General features: G+C 33.8%; 1 pseudogene across 1 annotated transcript in view; it reads right to left on the bottom strand.

Moving 5' to 3' along the window:
- LOC143236239 (rab GTPase-binding effector protein 1-like) overlaps nucleotides 1-21,212 on the bottom strand; it is a 78,021-nt pseudogene that overhangs the window by 48,091 nt on the left and 8,718 nt on the right. Inside the window, exons 6-11 of the transcript XR_013019515.1 lie at nucleotides 21,027-21,121; nucleotides 19,011-19,246; nucleotides 18,001-18,143; nucleotides 16,317-16,518; nucleotides 6,136-6,260; nucleotides 5,093-5,315 (exon numbers count right to left, since the gene is read on the bottom strand). The product of XR_013019515.1 is annotated as a rab GTPase-binding effector protein 1-like (transcript). The remainder of the gene's footprint in view (nucleotides 1-5,092; nucleotides 5,316-6,135; nucleotides 6,261-16,316; nucleotides 16,519-18,000; nucleotides 18,144-19,010; nucleotides 19,247-21,026; nucleotides 21,122-21,212) is intronic.

The raw sequence follows: 21,212 nt of genomic DNA on the forward strand, positions 1-21,212 counted from the left end.
TTTTTACAAATTCAAAAGATAAGTAGATATTTTATTAGTGCACAAAATGTACCATGCATCAGTTGCATACAATATCACTGTGTTCGAAGAACAAAACCAACAAAACATGAATTTCACACAAAAACAAAGACATAACTCAATTAATATTTACTGCAAATCAATGCGACTTTTGCTGTTCCCTTTCAGAGACAAGTTCAGTAATGTACAGCTTCACCTTGGCAAGTGCCACTCTAATATCATTTTCGCAACGAAGTCTGTTCCTTTTCTTCGTTTTTATGTTTACCATCCTCGAAAAGGATTGCTAGCAAAGATACGTTGTAACAAACGGTATGAGTATCTCAAGGGCTTTCTTAGCAATAAGAGAGTACGCTACGATTTGGTGACACCAAAACGTTCAGAGCGTTGTTGTTTTGAAACGTTGCTGTTGAACCTGGCTGTGCTGAAGTTCAATGATTTCGTCGAGATATTCATTATTGACATCTACTATCGCAACACTAAACGTGCTGGATACGACTCTCTGATGGGGAAGTATCCGTCGAGAGACTTTGCGACCTCATCTAAGTGCATGGCAATTGCTTGCTTCAGTTCTCCAGGCACAGAAATGTCTTTGATTTCAGACACATCTTCGATCTTACTTACACAGTCGTCCAGAAGGGGAAAGTTTGCAAAGTTAACATTCTCTGTTCATCGTTTCCATAATGGTAGCTTTTATTGAAAAGCCTTCAGGTTTTCTTCTGCTTCGATGATGTTGACTCCACCGCCCTGCATCTGTTGATTGAGATGATTGAGAGCATTGAAGATATTGGCGATGTATGCCAAAATGAGAATGAACTCATTCAGGTTTTTGTTGCCAACACATGCCTGTGCAAAACACAGTGCGTTATAATGATGTGTGGTGAATCGGCTTTTATCAGTGCACCTAAACCAGAGTTTCGTCCCAGCATGACTGGAGCTCCGTCCGAACAAACTGCAGAAACCATACAGTCATCCACAAGTTTCTTCACGTCAGCTGCCTAAGTTGTTGTTGTAAGAGGCTTACAAAACAAAAAAATCTTCTTTTATCTCGTTCTTCACTTAGTGCATGAATACAATAAGCTGTCTTAGGTTGGAAATGCCGGTGGTCTCATCGAGTCGAAGGCTGAATTTTGCTGGGCTTGAACTACAGATCTGCAACTACTTGAACCAAGATGTCATCTATTCTGCTGCTGATGGTGTCATTTGAAAGAGGAATTTGGGATAATATATTTTCAGCAGCTTTTCCCAGCATGATATTTGCCATCTTCAATGCAGCTGGTTTTACAGGTGCTTCACCAATGGTGTGTGGCTTGCTCTGCTTTTCAATCAAGTATGGAACTTCCTGCAATGCCGTGAGGAACAGTTTGTCGATGGGTACAAAGCCCGAGAACAGGCAAAGTAGCCTTATCATCGAACCTAGCTCTCTTTACCTTGAATTCAGCAAGCGTTGTGTTCTTGTATTTCCCATCTCCATGCAGCTTTAGGGATTGTTCTCTTAGTTTTGCTGGTGCTAGACTAGAATTGCTCAACCTGGCATTGCAAATCATGTATTGAGGACGCTGACTTTCATCATGTTCCGTTATACACATGAATCCATATTGTACATATTCGTTTGACCACTTTCTGTTTTTGCTTGACATAGTTTGTATGAAGGGATTGAAAGATTAGGAAAAAAATTACAAATGACGCACGATTACTACAGTCACAAATCGACTGCTAAGCGCACAAAGTTCCCTGCAGCACAGATACTAAGGCCAAGTGATGTGACGTGATCAGCCGCAGCCAATGATGGCCAAGTGGAGCATGACGTCATTAATCATACGAGTGGGGTGAACGGAATGGACACGTGCGTAGTGTGTGTGTCTTGACCTCTGCCGAACCCCTGAAGTTCGATTGAACCCAGGTTAAGAACTACTCCTGTATAGTTTAGTAGTGAACACAGAAGCTATAGAGGGGATTCTGCATGCAGCCACTGAACCACAACAAACAACAGCAGAGCCCACACAGTCACCTGATTTTGAACCATCTACATGAACAGGAATGGAAGTATGGTTCTAAACATGTTCAGCAAATAACAGACAGTATTTCCAATCAGGAGTGTCTGCTTTTCTCATATGACTTAAAGATAGGTCACATTTGGGGATTGTAAGAAGCCATGGTGGGATGGGCTGACCAGTGGATACAGCAATGTTATCCAAGGACAGACCCAATTCATCCAACTGCACCTGAAAATGAAGGCCAAAAGGAGCAATGGCAGATTGTCTGTTCTGAAAATATATGGCCCACCAAAAAAGGAAAACAACCCAGATGGGATGCTTTGGTCACGAAAGAAGTTTCGAAGCATACAGTAAAGACAGTTGCAAACAACAGAGGTGCAAAGAAGGTTCATGAGTTTATGTATAAGCTCTGAACTGAGGAAGTGCAGAAAGTCCCAGTGCAGAGCTGAAGTCCTTGATGATGAATGGGGTCTAGCATCTTTAAGGCCGAGATTCTGGCAGAGCCACAGACCAGTGATCCATAGTCTAGTTTGGATCAAATAAATGTACAATATATCTTTAGCACAGAACATTGATCTGCTCCCCAAGTGGTGGAACAGAGGACACGGAGGATGTTCAGTGCTCTTGTACATTTGACCTATAGTTGCTTGATGTGTGGTATAAAGGTCAGCTTACGGTCAAAGATAAGCCCCAAGAACTTTGTCTCTGGGACCACAGGCAGCACAATTTCACTGATATGGAGTTCAGGATCAGGGTGAATACCCTGTTGGCAGCAAAAGTGCATGCAAACAGTTTTAGAGAGAGAGAAGTTAAAGCCATTTGCTGTGGTTCACTTCAGTAAACAACTAAGGGCAGTCTGTAGCTGCCGCTCAATATACCTCCCCTTCGATGAATGACACGAGATGTGAAAGTTGTCAATATACAGCTCATTTGGAATAGTGAGAGGGAGTTGTTCAGTGATGGCATAAAATCTTTATACTGAAAAGTGAGACACTCAAAACACAACACTGAGGGACTCCAAATTCCTGCAGAAAAGAATGGGAAAGTGTCAAACCCATATGAACTTGGAATCTACTGTCCTTTAAAAAGTTTTAATAAAAATGGGCAAATGGTCACATAACCCATATATATGGAAGTCTTGCAAAATGACATACCTCTATGTTGTATCATAAGTGTTCTCAGTGTCAAAGAATACTGATACAAGATGTTGTCATTTGAGAAAGGCTTCTCTGATTGACATTTCAAGTCAAATCAGGTGGTCGTCGGAATCCACATGGGGTGGATGAGAGGAGGTTGTTTGATTCGAGGAACCAAAGGAGATGAGCATTAACCATCCTCTCTAAGGTCTTACAGAGACAGCTCATCAAAGCAATTAGACAGTGATGTAAATGTCAGAATGAGGATATTGGTCGGCATTGTAATTTCATCTTTGGGAGTGGAGCTACATCTCATTGCAGAAACTCCTCGGGAGAAGAAACCAGTGAGAATCTTTGACTCAAGGATGTTCTTCAAATCCTTCTCCACAATAACTCCTCATGATGAATTCAAATTAGCATGAGGTGTACCTTAATAGGTATGTCCCCAATCACCACTGAATGCAAGAGGAGTTCACCGTGTTGAGATGTGGATGTTTCCACCAATATGTCACCAGATCGAAACTTTTTTACTGACTTTGAAAAGCCAGCAAGTCCCTCTAGTCCCATATGAATGAAAAAGGGAGACATTTGCCCTAAAGATTTGTCTGAAAGAGAATGTAATGTAAGAAAATGAGGTGCAACAGCTGTTACAGATGTTGAATGTTGCTGCTCAGGATCTTCAAGAGATTTACCTAAGAACTGTTTATTCACTATTTTATTTGGAGGATCCATAATGAAAAAAAAGGGAATTTTCTGTGCTCACTGACCCCACCCACCATGGAGACCTACGAGGGGACACACTGCAATGTCAAACAAGGACAATGTAGCAAAGCCAGGGTTTCATGAGCACTATACCCAAACACCAGCATCAGATATAATGTCCATAACACCTGTTGAGAACATCCAACACTGGTAATTGGTTGACCCAAGCCCAAGTGGACCAGCCGATTGACACAAGAGGGGTCGCCCCATGGCTGCCTATCTATAGGAATTCAAGGCCAAAGTGGTGTGTTAGGGCTGGACCCCTCAACCACCAGGATCCTCTCCTCCCTTTCATTGTTCGCTACACACACGGCAAACACATGGGTAGATGTTTAGATCACAGAGGAGGTAAACTGAAAGAACAAAACACTCCCTGGGAGGTCCCCTCACCACATACAGGAATCCACACTGAGGGGTCACTCAGTAAAAAAACATTGCATATGTCATGTAGATGATTAACAATTTGGAAACACATCCATACTAAACAGTGTCAAGGAAAGAAATGAAGTTATTATGTGTGCAAGTGCTCAGAGGTGAGGTACTGCAAATGTATGTTGTGTCACCCTCCTACTGGAGGAGAACTATCATTGCATGGTAATGCCATCATACACTAGCACAGTACATGTTAAACACATTTCTTACATGGCAAGCAACTCAAGGCTAGTGGTATGCCAGTCTCATAGACAGATGCACAAAAGAATCAAACTAGTCAAAATTTGATAATGTGTGAGAATCAAACAACTTGAATATATTAGAACAGGATGCTATCTGAGAATAGCATTGCATCTCAACTAGCATATTGTCTGAGAATAATATTACAACTACAGTATGGTGTTGTGAAATTTACAATGGGACATTAAAAAAAAAATTAAAGTAACTACAGCAAGGTGTTGTTTGAGAATGACATTGCAACTCAAATAACTTGTAGTGGTGAAATAAATCTACAACTAAAATACAGTGTTATGATGACACTATGAATGATAATGAAGGATGGCAATATAACTAACTAAGCTACAGTGTCCGAAAAGATATGTATCTGAAAATGGCATTCTGACTACACTATGATGTTTGACATAACCCTATAACTAGATTACGGTTTGTGATATAACTGAGAATGACATTATGACCACACTGTAGTGTTCGAAAAGACACTATTTATCTGAGAATGATATTATAACTAGCCTGTTTCATAACATCTTCTGCAGCTAAATTAAACTTCTGCTCCAAGTCTAAACGGAAGGCCTGCTCCCCGCAAGAGGTCCTCTTTTAAGTTATCTATTGTCTGTTGAAGATCTGTCAACTGCTGCCGGTGCTTTTGATCAGCCTCCTGAACTTGTTGGAGCTGAAGTTCATAGTTGCTGCACATCTCACATGAACGTCCCATTTTCTCCCTTGCTCGTTTTACCTGAAGAATAGTGAAACATGAATTCCAGTTTTTTACACTTATATTAAAGGTTACTATAAACAGTTAAAATGTGCAAATGAAAAGTTAAAAGTTTGTGGTTTGAAAATTGGCCAAAAATAATATACAAATTTATTATGGAGGATTTATTGTTTAAATATTACCACAACAATGGGGTTAGGCACAAATTTTAAAAAAATCTTAACAACTATAAAACAATCAAAGTTACCAGATTTAAATAAAAAATTAATTAATCCCAAAACTAAGAGAAATGTATCAAAAACTAGTTTGAAGTTTATATATATATATATATATAAAACCACTAATACTTTTACTGAATAGAATTATTTTGCTTTTTAAACTATAGTAAAACTACACTGTTATCTTCAAAAAAAAAATAAAAAAAAAGATAAAGTCATCAAATAATTTGCATTTAACAAATTAGTCTTGTAGGTTTTCAATTTTTTTTACAAAATCATGCAAGGCACATCAGTGCTAAAAATTCCTAACTTTGAATTAGTAAGACTAAAGAGTAGGCAAAAGACAACACAAATGCTAACAGATCTTGGACTTTAATCAAACAGTGGGACTTGTCTATCACTCTTGTAATACATTTAGGGACCCAGTGTATGAAGTGCAAATGCATTTTATGCCTAAATATATATATATATATATATATATACACACACACATATATATTATATATATTGCAATAATGGGATGGAAACTGTCAATCCTTGGACCCACAATCCTACAAGATCATTACAAGGCTATGCAAAGTCTTTCTGGAGATTAAAAAATAAACTAATCAACTGTATCTCACCTCTTCTTCCAACAAAAGCCATTCTTTTTCACTAACCAGTCTCTTCCCAACTAAAGAAAAAGTCTCTTGTTCTGCTCGTGCATTGTCTAACAATAATTTTCGAGCTTCCATTTCTGGTGTTAAGTCTGGTGATAAATTTTAATGTTTTGATTTTATAAAATTGTTAAAAATATTTTATTAAAAAATAAAATTACATAACAAATGCTAATTGTTGTTATTCTTCATTACTTATTGACTTCTTGATTAATAACATTAATCAGTACCAGTGTTATGACCTAAGCATATAGGATTTTATAATAAAATAAACTAGGCTCCAAACACTTAACAAAAAAAAATTCTAGTAATTTTTAAGGCCTTACAAAATGTAGCTATCTTAACATTTTATTAAAACATAGAAAAATAAAGTTTAAATCTTAAGCTAAAATAGTTTAAGTTGGAGCAACAACCAAAAAATCTGCTACATGTTTCAACATTATCTTGTGTCTTCCTCAGTAGCCACTAAATGTAGTAGCAGTTAATTAAATAACATGTGATATTTTGCTGGCATAGTTGTATTAGTATTTGTATTCCCAAAAATTCACCTCCTAAGGCACATGACGACTCATGAAAAGAACACTGGAATACATTGTTAAATGTGATCAAAGTTAAAAAAATTATTACAAACTGGAATATGATTTTTTGAAGTAATTTATTGAACATAAAGCATTAGTATAACAGGATGTTATTTTATTTTATTTAATATATTACTTAATGTTGAGCAACTTCACCACAATATGTTTTTGCAACAAGTTTCATAAGAAATTGCAAAAATGGAATCAATCTTATTTTTAGGTTAGATAAGATTTTTAGAATAAACTAAAATCTTGATTATAGTTGTATTGGTCTTCTGCTCTAATTTAATTTTGTTTATATGTCTTTTAATTTACCCAGATAATCCTTTGATATATGGGATCACTGTGATTTTGTGGACTGAATTCTACTTTTTTTGTTCAATATACTGGATATCACCCACTATTTAAGTGAGTTCATAAAATGTTAATTAATTTGAACAAAGCTTTTAGAATCTTCTAATTTGCTTTAATTCTCTCCATGGGGGTTCAAGTCAATTTGACCAGCCACACAACTTTTTTTGTACTTGTTTGAAGTCTTTAGTGATTTAATACTTTTAATTTTCAGTATAATGTGTATATATATTCACAAAATTTAACAGACTTTTAATTAACATTATAACTCTTTTACACACAAAAGTATTTTTAATAAATAAAAATAAAAATTTGTCAATGAATATATTGAGTATTTGTTTGTAGTAATCTGTATGCAAAGTGATTTTCATGTCAAGATTAAAAATGCTTTTCTTCATCTCAAAAATCCCAGAACTGATTTCTCTAATCTCTAAAACCTCTTAAATCAATTTCATATTTATCTGTTATTTTCTCTACCTTGACTCTGTACAAAGTTGGTCAATCTGACTGATCTCATAATACCCCCCTCTCAAATTACCCTCCTTTTCTTTGTAGAATGACTTCAAATGTAGCACGAAACTATATTTGTTTATCCTAAGTAGTTTTAAACTTGTAACAGTATAGATCTATTAGTAATTAAATTTTATTGTTTTATTAACCTTTGCACCAGGCCTATTCTTTTCACTACTATTCACAGCATAAGTTGTAAATCACTTGGGGAATGTGTTGCAGCTCATATTATGCAATCAAATTACATTACCCATAAACTACTACAAGCTGCTCACATGTATGCCTCATGAAATATTTTATTAAATATCATTATTATTATTTTACCTAATCATACCTTAACTAAACTAGAGGGATATTTGGTTTTACATTTTAGTTACATTTATAGTAATAAATACAGAATAAGTATGAAAAACAAAAAATAATGTACTTACCCAAGTATTCTTTTTGTCTCTCTCAACTATTGAAGACAATTAACACTACTTTTTTTAAACAAATTGTTGTAGTGCATTAAATAATTCTTATCTAATTAAATAATGCATCAAAGAATATAGACTATTACCATGCAAAAAGCACTTAATTTTCTCTCACAATTACAACAATTCCGGCTTTTTAACTATGCAACAAAAATTGTTACAAAAAAGTTAAATTAGATATTGTGTGTTCGGAATGCAATATTATACAATAAGTCATTTGGAAGATGAAATCTTTGACTTTCTGTTGGTTATAAGTAATACATAATAAAACGTAAGATAAACTTTTTACAAATCCTGAGAGGATGTTACAGGAGGAATCTGATTTTGGTTTTGATAGCCCTCTATCCCCCCAAAAATGAAAACTATAAAAATTATGGCTTGTCTGAGTAATGGCAATTTTGCAGTGAGTAATTTACATTGAATTTCATAGTTTTTCAAGGGGTGGTGCATAAAATAGATGTGAAAAGGTATCTGGAGAAAATGTGTTATGTGAGTCACATTAAAAGAAATTAAGGGTTTTTTAAAGTATTGCCTTGTAGAATGAGAACTTAAAACTTATAAACTATTCAAATATGGATTATCAGCTAAAATTTTATGCTAGCTAATTGGTGTAATATAAACAAATAGTAGTTTAATAAAATTTGAAATGTAAATAATTAAAGCCTTGTATCATGCTCAGTAAAAAAATACCTGGGGTGAGAGGGTTAATGGCCATAGATTTATTGGAAGTAGGACAGTGGGAATTCAAATTAAGATGTTTTTCTAATCCCTGGATTTTTATTATAGGGTAAGAGTTAAGGTTCTGTTTATTCAATTATTCTGTAAACATATAGTGTGGGTTCATGACCTCACAGGAGTCAGTAAAGGAGACACATAGAAAGAAAGATAAGTGTACAAAATCCATTTGGAGATTGCACTATATCTAGGTAAGGTTGGGGTGATCCACACTATACTTTGTAAACATCTCTGCCCCACATTCAAATGCAGAGGGACTCTTGTTGTAGCACCAGATGATAGATCCGAATCATTGAGGATTTGCAATGGTCCACCACTCCATTGACTGGAATCTAGTAAGTAGCAAAGGGGAAAGACAATTTATGTAGAGAAACTTGGAAAATGTGCCCAGATCTGTATAGGTCCTTCAGTCCAAATAAGTCTTTTACTCAATACAGCACAAAGTGTAACTATGAAACCCTATTTTTCAAAACCTGTAAGCACTAGCTAGAGAAGCAGGCAGATGCACAACTCTGAAGTTAGTTTTCTCCATGGAATGGGAGCAGTCTAAAATAGACTAGAAAAACTTATATAAACACCAGTGGTCAAGTGGAAAATCCCATCTCACAGTCAGCACTAACTGGGTCAGGACAGATAGTCTGAGCATTTTCCTTTATCCTGGCAGGATGCAGAATTTTGGGTAAGTGTACTCTCTGAAGCAACACTTGCAACCTAGTAGTATTCAAAAGTAGAAGACAGGTGAGAAAGAAATAAGTTAATGAAACCTTTCATTCCTTAAAATAGCAAAGTCAGTTGAAGAGTAACTATTGGTGGAAACAGATATATTACTAAAAGCAAAATAGCCAAATAGTGGAATTGGTATAATATGAGACAAATGACTGTGAGCTAGTTCACATGTCAACATTGAGAATAGAGAAGGTTAAGAGAAACTGACAGCAGAAAAAGTGAATAAAGGAGACTTGAAAGAGCATACAATTATATACCTTCAGAAGAGAGTATATGGCATTCATGAACTGGTGGATCCACCCAGTAATGTTGTAAGGAAAGAGGCCCCAGGTAGAGAATGAATTCTAGCTGTGAAAGCAGAGTGAGGGAAGTTATAAGGAAGAAGAGTGTGACAAAACATTGAACAATCCAAACAAAACAACAGTATCTGTCTGGATTAAAAAGAGAAACAGAAGGAAAGGGAATAGTGACTAGCATCTACAGTCCTGGAATACAAGAGAAGGAAAGACCAGCCAGAATGAAGGAGAAGTGTAGTACAAAGGCAAAATATGTGATAAATGGTGATCAATGCAAGTGCAAACAGAACTAGTGTGTCTACGGAGAGGAGGAGCATCTGCTACAGGTTCAACAGGAACTCGAGGAAGAACAAGGATAAGCACAATGATAATCAGGCAAGGTATAGAAAGGGGGTTCATTGGATAAGAAAAGAATGAATGAGAGCAGAAAAGTACTAGACAAGAAACTAGTATATTGGGAAAGGCTGCCACAAACCCAAGATAAGAGGAATAAAAAGTTCATGGAAGAATCATCCCATAAGAAAGCATGAATATGTTACAGTGCAATGAAGTCAAGTGAAATAGAAATGAGACCTGTGAGAGGTTTCAGTGAGTTACATTCAAAATTTAAAGTACTTTATTATCCTGGCATACGAATATTCTCTGCATAAAAATGTAGCTAATAACCCAAATTTTAACAGTATATAAGTTTAAATTATTAATCAGATAAAGCATTATTTTTAAAAATCCTCACTTTCTCTAAGTATGAGAATTGTACCATTTGCTCTCTAGTCTATTTACCTGCCCTTCTTGTAGTACAAAATTTACATTACTCATTATAATGTTGTAATCACTCAAACAATGCACAATTTTTATAGACATCAATCTTATTTGGTTATAGAGCCATAAACTAGAAAATCAGACACCTTTTGCCACACCCACCTGTCATATACTCTCTTTATACACACTAACAGTTCACTTTGAGATTTAATACTATGTTATTTATAATGAATATACAGTCAAGGTTTTAATCTATCGTATGATGTATTATGTTGTTCATCTACAGAGAATTGTCCATTTTGCTTCCAGTTCAAACTTTATTCCCACAGGAAAAATACTAATGAGATTAGCTGAATTTTTAACTCTTACTATCATACAACAAGAACACCAAAAAAATTGTGATAGTTATGGAACATTGTTTACTTTTTGTATATTATTAATCTTTATTTATTGGTAAATTACTAAAATAAATAAATACTTATTTAATGTATTAGCACCATCAACATAAAAATAGGGTTAAGTTTTTTGCGATAGTTGACAGCAATAAAACCCCAAAACAAACAGGTAAGTACTTTAATTCTCGTTCTTCGTGTGAATTCATTTATTATTTATAATAAAAATAACTTAAATATAAAAATATTAGAAACTATTATATTAAATTAATTAATAAAATTATAATGATAATAAAACTTTTTCATGAGGTGCACTGGCAAGCAACTTGTGAGTAGCCCATGCGTTATGTAATTTAACAATGTAACATCAGCTGCATGTTTGTCAAGTGCTTTCCAACTTCTGTGACAGGAATATTAGTCAGACACAGTTAAAAGGGCAATAAAACAATAAACTGTAAAAATGAGTTTAAAGATATTTAGGATAAGCAGCTGTAGTTTCCTATTAAAATGTGCAGCCATTCCAGGAAGACTGAATGTATAGAATTACAGAATAGAAAATACAAGGCATAGTTTTTTATGTAAAAAACAAAACAAAAAATTGATATTTATTTAGGAGGTTTCAAGGATTACATAACAGTCAACACTCTAAAACTATGTAATTCTGGATGAAGTTCTAGTAAAAGTACTTCATTAAAAATTCTGATGTTTTATCTAGAAAATAATTCTAATGTCTATGAATGCTTGCCATATTTCATGAAGTAAGCTGGAAAAGCACTATAATAAAAATTCTTCACAAGATATGCTTTCAAGCAGCTCAAATGTTACATAATTTAATATGATAATGTGAACTGCATGTTCACTGAGTGATTTACAATTTATATGACAGGATTATTAATTATACATGAGTCAGAGTACTATAAAACAATAAAATGTGTGTAGAAGAACAGAGGTATACTGTTACAACCTTTAAGCTATATTGGATAAACAAATGAAGTTTCATGTTACAATATGAAGTCATTCTAGAAAGTAGAAAAGGGTAACTTAGATTTAATTTGATTTTTTTTTTTAGGTTACGAGGTCGGTCAAATTGACTGAATGTATATATAGTTAGGGTAAAGAAAATAACTCAAGGAAAAACGTTAGAAATTTATTTAGAAAGTTTTAGAGAAATTTGAAAGAAATTTGAGAGTTTTGAGATGAAGAAAAATATTCTTATTCTTAACATAAAAATAACTTCGCACTTGGAGCAGTCAATACTTTAATTCCATATATTCTTGGAGAATGTTTTGTGGTGAAAATACTTTGTTAAAAATTGACTTTTTGTCTACAAGTGACTCTTAATGATTATTTAAAGTAGCAAAACTTTGTAAAGATACACAAAACATGTTAGAAGTTATAGCATGGAAACTATAAAGGGCAGATTGAGGTCATGAACTAAGTCAATTAGGCTGAGCCTGCAGCAAGAGAGTTATGGAGTATGGAAAAGGGTTGAAAGAATAACTACTATGACTACATGTAACAGCCCAAAAGCCATAGCTAAACACTGTCATTTGTGATGTGATATAGAGTTAATGACCATACCCAAACCCAATATGTGATGAAGTAAAAAACCCAGATCTAATCACTATATCCTCTATAGACATGGGAAGGAATATTAAACAAGGATGTAACATGTTTTATAATAAGTGCATGGTAAGAAGTAATTAACTATCATTCATGTGTGACATGCGATAATATTTTGTTAAGTAGAAATGGATGAGAACTAAATATTATCTTTCAAGTGTAGGTATGAAGGAGTAAAAAATTAGAACTACAACAAAACATTGTTCATTTAAGTAGAAATGCTAAGACGTAACGAACAATGTCATACATCATTGTCAAAGCACTGCAAGTTAAAGAAGAATAAATGATATTGAAATACTATCTTCTATGTGTACATGCTACAGAATAATGAAATAGAATTAAATATGAGCATCTAAATATACATGTTAAAAAAAAAAAACTGGTTGAAGCATTATCTTCCATATGTACATGTGAAGAGGTAATGAACTAGATGTAAACATTACCTTATATGTGGATATGTTAGGAAGTAATCAACCAAAAACAAGTTTAACATCTATGAATTGTATCTTAAAGAGCAACTAACTGTAACCAAACGTCTATGTGTACATGTGAAGGAGTGATGAATTATAATGAGATATACTACGTGGTCTGTTTTTGGTACTAAGTAATTACAACCATACATCATATTCTATGTGCTACAAGTGAAGGAGTAGTGAATGAGATCTAAATTAGATATTGCACGTGGACATGTTAAAGAATAATAAACAATGTCTAAACATTAAGACTTATTAGAGTGACATGTTAGTGAAGAATAAATTATATTTAAACAGTAATCTCTACATGCTAGCTGGTAAGGTAGGAAATTCAAGAGTTAAAACAGTGGGACCAAATTCAAACCCCTTTAAAATGTTGATTGTGGAATGAACAGGTCAGGGAGAAGAAAGGAAATCACAGGCAGAAGGTATACATAATGTGGGTGGGAAAATTAAAAAGATCTTCATTAGGTGGAGAAGTATTGGGTGGAAAATTTCCTCTATTTCACCCTCTTCAACTTCACCTTCAAAATTCTGTGAAGGTAAATGGGTAGCAGGGATGGAAGAAAAGTGTCACACTGGATGATGGATGTCACAAATTCAACCAACAAAAAACTTTCTAAATTATTGGTAACTGTTAGTGAAATTTGTACTTGCATCAACAGGAAAATCATTTGTATTAATTTTTGCATGTATACTGAAAAGTTGCAAACACAAAGTAATTTAGCTGAGGTAAAATACTTCAATGTCTCAGCAAAACTAGAAAGCTCTTTGTAAGACTGTGCCAAGGAAAAGAATGAGGAATGTCATGCATTAATGTAAGGGGAACAGTTCCTTAAGGAGATGTGTTGCACTCCTATTCGTGGAAGATTTTGCTGTATCCAACAAATTTACTACTATAAATTTATTTTAATAAATACATTTGTTTCAGTTTAATGCATGTAACATGTATTGTTAAATATATATTGTGCAAGTCCCTCTAAATTTATAGGAGATTCTCGAGTGTAAGAATAAAAAATATGTGTTTTATGAAAACACTAGTGTACCTTCAAACACTGTTGAACTTTCAAGAACCTCACATAATTATTATAAAATTTAGCTATCACAAGACACAGAGAGAAAGTAAATGAATACTGTTGATCTGCTACAGTCAGTCTACTATAAACCTTGGAAGCTTTGATTCTGATAAATGTTTATTGAAAACTCAGATATTTGAACATTTATAGATTTCATACACAATAAACCATTCAACTTAAGAAAATTAACTTCATATGTTAGCATTTCTACAAGGACATTACTTATCCACCTTCCACTGGGAAAAGTAAGCTTATAAACCACATTAGGCAAAGTAATAATAGAGTAAGCAAGCATTCCCATCAAGTGAAGTGTATCAAAAAAATATTTATTTGCTCATCATGAGTCTGGACCATTGATAAAATATTAAGTTCTGGATGAGACAGAAGAATGAATGTTGTTTGTAAATCCATACATTTTTTGTATATAAATAATAATTTGTAATAACCGTTATTATTAATCATATTGTTTTATTATATTAAAATATACATGTGTTAAAAAAGAAAATTGTATGTTTATCAATCTTGTTGGCAAATATCATAAATTTGATACATATTGACATTCAATTAACTTCTAAATTAAAATTAAAATTTTTAGCTATTTGAATTCTTAATATGTGGTATATGTAACATTATCAGAAACTTGTCCAAGATAAATTATAATATGTAACATGTATATTATCATGCAGTAGCAAAATTTATGTTTCACATGAATATTAGGTGGGAGGTGAATAATCAGTAAGTGATAATTTGAAATTACATCCTGACATGTCATTATTTAAAAAGATGTCCATAGAAATGTTATATGGTTTAGCAAAAGCCATTCTATGCTTAAACATTTCATTATTAGATGCTTGGATAATCAAGAGTGGAATTTCTTCTATCTTCATAAACTCTAGGATTTTAATTTTTCATAAGAGTAGAAACTAATTAATGCTCAAAAGGCTTTGGAAAATCAAAACATAAATTTAAAAAAAAGTTCAATTTAGTAAAAATTAAATTTTAAGTAACAGTTATATCTGTCGCTATTTCATAACTTAGGAACTTGTATTACAGAAATGACTGTTATTTAAACAACTTTTGTAAAGCATCATCACTTTTATCATGTAAAAGCACATAAGATGAAAAAAGTGTGTGCTTTATCAATTATAATTTGTGATTGATCTACTGCATCATTTATGACACTCATTCCTAGTATGTAAACTTCATGAGATCAGCACAGCTGCAATACTGTGGTATGACTTGTACAAAATGACACTACACTGATAAACTTATAAACTTTTATGAAGTGAAAACTATAAGGTTTGAAAACGAATGTTTAAAATGAATTTTCACAGTACATCACAATTAATATATAATACAAATGAATCCCTTTTTATCTGGTACTAGTTAAGGGGAGTACATGATCTCCCCAACTAAAGCAATCCATTAATGAAATTGCAGATTTCTTTTAGATTTTTGCTTCACTATATGTGTCACTGTCCCAACTAAAGAGAAGATGGAGCTGAGACTGCTTGCACACATGGCTATAATCTTTCCATAATTCCATTAGAAACAGAAAAACCTAAAAAACTGGATAAAATATTGAAAGTGTATATTACCAGTATTATTTGCATTACATATTTGTCCTATATAAATTATTTAAGGTATAAGTTAATGTTTTAATGTTTTTTATGTAATTATCTGTAATCTTCTTTTTATTTATGATCTATTTATATCATATTGTATTTTTCTTGCAGCAATTCCACATTAGGCTATCTGCTGCATCCACCAAGGGGAATTGAATCCATGATTTTAGAATTGTAAATCCATAGACTCACTGCTGTACCAGCAGGAAACTATACCATATGTACTGAATATATTTAATTTCTGTTAATTCATACATTAGTCTTCATTAAAATAAATTGATATACATATCAGAGTAGTTTGTTGATTTTGTCATGCACAGTTAGGGGTTTTGAGTAACCCATCACAAGAGCAGCAGATGAGTCTCTTAGCAAGTCTATTTTGTATATTTATTTTACCTTATTTTAACTTCTCTCCATTCTTCTTAATGGGCAAAATCTCTCAAAGATTCTAACTTATCAAATATTTAAAAAAAAAAGGCAAATAACTAATTATTAAAACACCTATAAAAACATTGTTTTAGTTCAGTTTACCTGATAAAGCTTTTAACTGATCTTTGGTAAGGCTGGGAAGCTTCTGTGCAGTTAAAGAATTAGCTGATATTTCCTCCAATCCAAGAAGAGAAACAGTATCTTCTGAGCCCCCTTCCTTCTCCTGTTTACACTCCTGAAGGAAAGAGCTAGAAATGGCTCGTCTCAAACTAGAAGTCTCGGTAGCACAAGCTGTTTTTGTCTTCTATTCAAAAGATGTTTGTCTTGGTATCCACTCAGCCCAGTGAGACTTAAGTCTTCAGGAGCACTTCTTGCCCTCTAATAATGAGTGACAATGAATATACATTATTATACGTATTATATTTTAGTAAAAAAAGATTTATAACAATAGTTCATTTTCTGCTTTGTGTCTATTCTGTATTCTTGAAGTAAATTAATATCTTAAAGATTACTTCAAGAAATAAGGTTGGTTCAGAGCAAGTAATAGTTTCTTTTTTAATCAAAGAAAAACTAGTTAAGAGTACACCTTATCTCCAAGAGGTTTGTGCATGACAAAATTTCAACTATTACAAAATCAGCTTTGTGAAACAAAGATACAAATTCCAGCTGTTGGTTATCTACTACAGACCACAGAATCTGGCATCATGCCAAGGTTGCTGAATGTTTGTTACATACATCAGAATTTTGTATATGCTGAAGACTTCAGACTGACACAGAAAACTACAAATACTAAAACATACAACTCCAGTAAAGCACTGTATAATCTACTGCAGAATTGTTGCTGCATGATATTTTTGGCCAAAGTTTTTAGAGCAGTTTTTGTTCATACATTCTCACAATTTCTAACGAATGCAACATCTGGCACCTAACATCACATGCTCTCAATAATTGTGATGTTTTTATCCCAAATATTTTCTTAACAACATGAACACAAAAAATGAATACATACAAAATTTCCAAGGCATTTGTATTGTTAATTTTCTAATAAATGTTCTTTTAAATTTGTTAATAGCCAATTTTGGAAAGCAAAATAAAATGTGATTAAAAGTTTAGGTTATGTAAAGATTGCATAAATGTTTGATATACATAAAACTAAAGTAGCCAAATTAAGTTTAAAAACAACAACATAAAGCTGTAGTTTCATAGTTTTTGTTGGTTTTTTTTTCTTCTACTGCTAAATTCAACAAATTAGACAATAAGGTTACAAGATTACAACCCTATCTTGATGAAGGAGATGTTGAAATTGGGTAGCAAAATATACAGCTATTCATAAAAGCAAATATGGTCATTGGTTTAACAAATCCCTCAGAATATGCACCTCTTTGTGTTCATATTGTTAAAAAACTATTTAGGACAAAAACATAACAATTATTAAGAACATGTGAATGTAATGTTAGATCATACATGCTGCACTTTTTATAAATTTTGATAACTTCAAATATGCATAACTACTATAAAATCTTTGCTCAAAGATCATGCAATCACAATGCTACGGTAGATTATATAGTGTTTTACAGGAGTTGTATGTATTGGTGTTTGTAGTTTTCTGTATCATTCATGAACCACTAACATATGATCCTATGCCATAATTGGTTTTTCACTAACACGAGGTTATAGCCAACCCAAATATACTGGTAAGCCATCTGCAGACAGCATTTTAGCTGTAATTAAAGTATAATTTCACTAGTATAAAAATTCTTAATCTGATCAAAAATACACAACTTACATCAGAACAAAAAGTGATTGAGTCTACTTGGTTGATTGATCTGGCACCTGCTGGTTTCACTCTTCTGTGTCCTACAAGAGGAGAAGACTTACTTGGTGTTGCTGATGGGGACGGAGAAGATCTAGGAGACTGGTGAAAATGCTCTAGAACATAAACAAAAACAGAAATACCTTACAACTACTAGTTGACTTCTAAAGTGAAATACATATTTCCTTATGCAAACCCAAATATCTGCACATTGCAAATCAAGATAACTTCTTAAGTGCCATTTCTTCATGAGCAACTAGACAAATGAAATTAAAACATCAGGGTATTTGCTTGTAGTTTGTTGTTCTGATATTCAAGCAAAGCAATTAAAGAGCTACCTATACCAGCCTGTCCCTAATTTTGAGGTGACAGATTAGAGGGAAGGCAGATAGTCAATAGCATATCCTACTATTTTATGACTAAATAGATTTCACTTTCACCATTAGAATTCATCAGCAACCCCAAAGTCTATGGAGTGATTTTTTTTTATTTTTTTTAGCATTAATGGTATGTGAATGATGGACATACAAATTCACAGTTTGGCACACTCATAGAAGTCATACAACCTCAATAGAAAACAATTCATATCACTGTAAAAACTCTTTAATTTTTATGTTACAATATGTATTTTATTAAGAAATATTATGCTAAATAAGCCAGAAGGTTCACTTTGCTATGTCACCTAATAAGGATAAATTAAAAAAATAGTTCTGTTTCAGTAAACTTTTCGTTTTGGGCAGATAGTTTCTGAAAAATTGTATATGTTAACTTCCAAAACATAATTCCACTGCCACTTATAGTTAGAATCCTATACTAAGAAGGTGGAGGGGCCAGTGAAGACATTATCCACACAGAAGGCACCTCCATACATCGTTGATGTGCCAAGATAAAGCACCCAAATGAGGGAGCAGAACTACATCCAAAACAGGTATCCTATTCAACTTCCTGTATCAAGAGTGAAACTGTAAAGAAGTGGTCATTACTACAGACCAGCCCCAACCAGACAGCTGAGGTACCACTACTCTGAGTTGGAATTAAGGGGTCTTGGTCTCTATATTCCATGTTGGTGGCTAGGGTAATTGGAATGCAACTTTCTACATGTACTTTCAACTGAATTCCAGCATGTAAGCATAGAATGATGCATCTCAAACAACTGGAATCACAACAGGAAAGTAAGCAACACTGAAGAGGACAAAGCTTCTCCTCTACCTGAAGAAGCCTGAAAGGGTTTACTCAACCAAAAGAACAGAACTTATCCAGTCTGGAATTGTGAATATTTATCCTCACTCCCCAACCAAGTGAGCAAGAAACCTACCACTTGCCCCTAGAATAATGGAAAGGATGTGAAACAACTGTGCTCAATCAATGACCCAGGATGGAATCACTCCACAATTGGAATTATTAGGAGATAGTGGATAACAAACAATATACTGAACAAATACTGATCAAAAAGAAGGACCATGCACACCCTAGCTGGAGAGCTAAACGTTAAATTTGAGCCTGTATTATGGAGTAGGCTCCCACATAGCCTGGTGCAGCTTCTATTGACATCCAGAAATTCAGGTAGAAGGGCCTCCAACTTCACCCTATTCTCAAAGAGTGGAGAAATTCACTCTAACATTCCGGAGGAAAAATCTCTATCCACCACTCTAATGGCTGAAAACTGTGTATAGTATGGACTCCCAAGCTCCAAGAGTAGAAACTGGGGGCAAATATGCATTGCGGAATCCTGTGGAACAGTTCAATAGGTGATTCAATTTCCTATATTTTTATAAGCATATCAATCCTGATTTATCTAATCCCAGACTGGCAGGGATAGGAAGGATCCTCCCTTTAGATATACTCATTATACAGTCTATGAGTGGTAGTCCAGTATAGTTAAGTAATATCACCCAGTCAATCTCTTGGTGTTATTACAAAATATCCCATTTCTACAGACCATATTGCAACCAGTAGTAATTATAGTGAAATAATGATTGCTAGTGTGGAATTGATTTGATAAAAGCACATCTGCCTTGGTAACACTCAACACACAGTGGAATCCTCTGAAAAAAATGTAATAAACTCTGAAAGGTAAAAATAAAAATACTTACCTCTCTAGATAAATCTAACATAAACAATTAAGGCAGTTACAGGGGTTAAGCAAAAACCATCAGATGAAGACACTGTCAAATCAGGCAAATAATGTGAGACAAAGGTACTGGGGAAGGTCCATATACAAGTCTGCATAGTGGCCTCCAACAGGGAATCCAACCATGCTGCTAAAGGCATAAAAAAACAACCTGATTACATGTGTCTCATGGAAAATACCTTGCTTTCAAAAAAATTTGAAAATAAATGTTTTCTAGTATATCTAAAGATATAAGTACAACAACAAAATCTTCAAAACCCTCATGAAGCATGACAGAGACTGAAATCTGATTGAGCACAGAGAAAAAACATGAGCAGATGAAATGGAGAAAAGGACTGAACACCATATCTGTCTGACAGATAGTTTGGTAATAAATAATTGGTCTGAGGATATAGAAAGAATGAAAAAGTGGTCTGTGGAAAAAAACTTGTAAACTGTTCTGACTGGTGATGGCCATTGGTCAACAGTCACAAAGAGTAAACCTGCAGGTCAGTGGGATAAATGGCATATAAGAGTTAGGTTACAAACAGATGTAGAGAAAAAACATGTAACCTGTATTTACCTGTCAGGTTACTGGAATGGCCATTTGGAACATATTACCCAAAATTGTGCAAGAAATATGGAGAATATTGAGGACTCAAAGGTATATGGTTGCAATAATCAAACAGTAGTTGATAAGGCTGACATAAACATTGGTAATTGTGAAAGATGCAGAAACCTCCACCAGAGAGTCAAGTCAAAAACCAATTCATGGTTGTCACCATTGACTGAAAAGAATTCAACATCTTCTCAATACAACATTGCCTATATGCATGCCATTACCTTTGAGTCAGATAGATATTAACCTTAGGACATTCAAGCTTAGTACCATGTGAAGAACAGCATAACCTCCATGTTAGAAGCTTTAGCTTCTGGACAGTTGGGTGCACCATATGCCATCAAGTCTACTTCAATTAAGAGAGCCTAAAAAAGAAGTGGAATAGTTGGATAGAGCAGAAGGTAACACATAAGCAAAAATCTTAAGTGTAATTTCTAATCTGATGCAATCAACAGG

This window comes from Tachypleus tridentatus, chromosome 13 (genome assembly GCF_004210375.1).
Source record: "Tachypleus tridentatus isolate NWPU-2018 chromosome 13, ASM421037v1, whole genome shotgun sequence".
In the NCBI taxonomy this organism is placed as follows: Eukaryota; Metazoa; Arthropoda; class Merostomata; order Xiphosura; family Limulidae; genus Tachypleus; species Tachypleus tridentatus.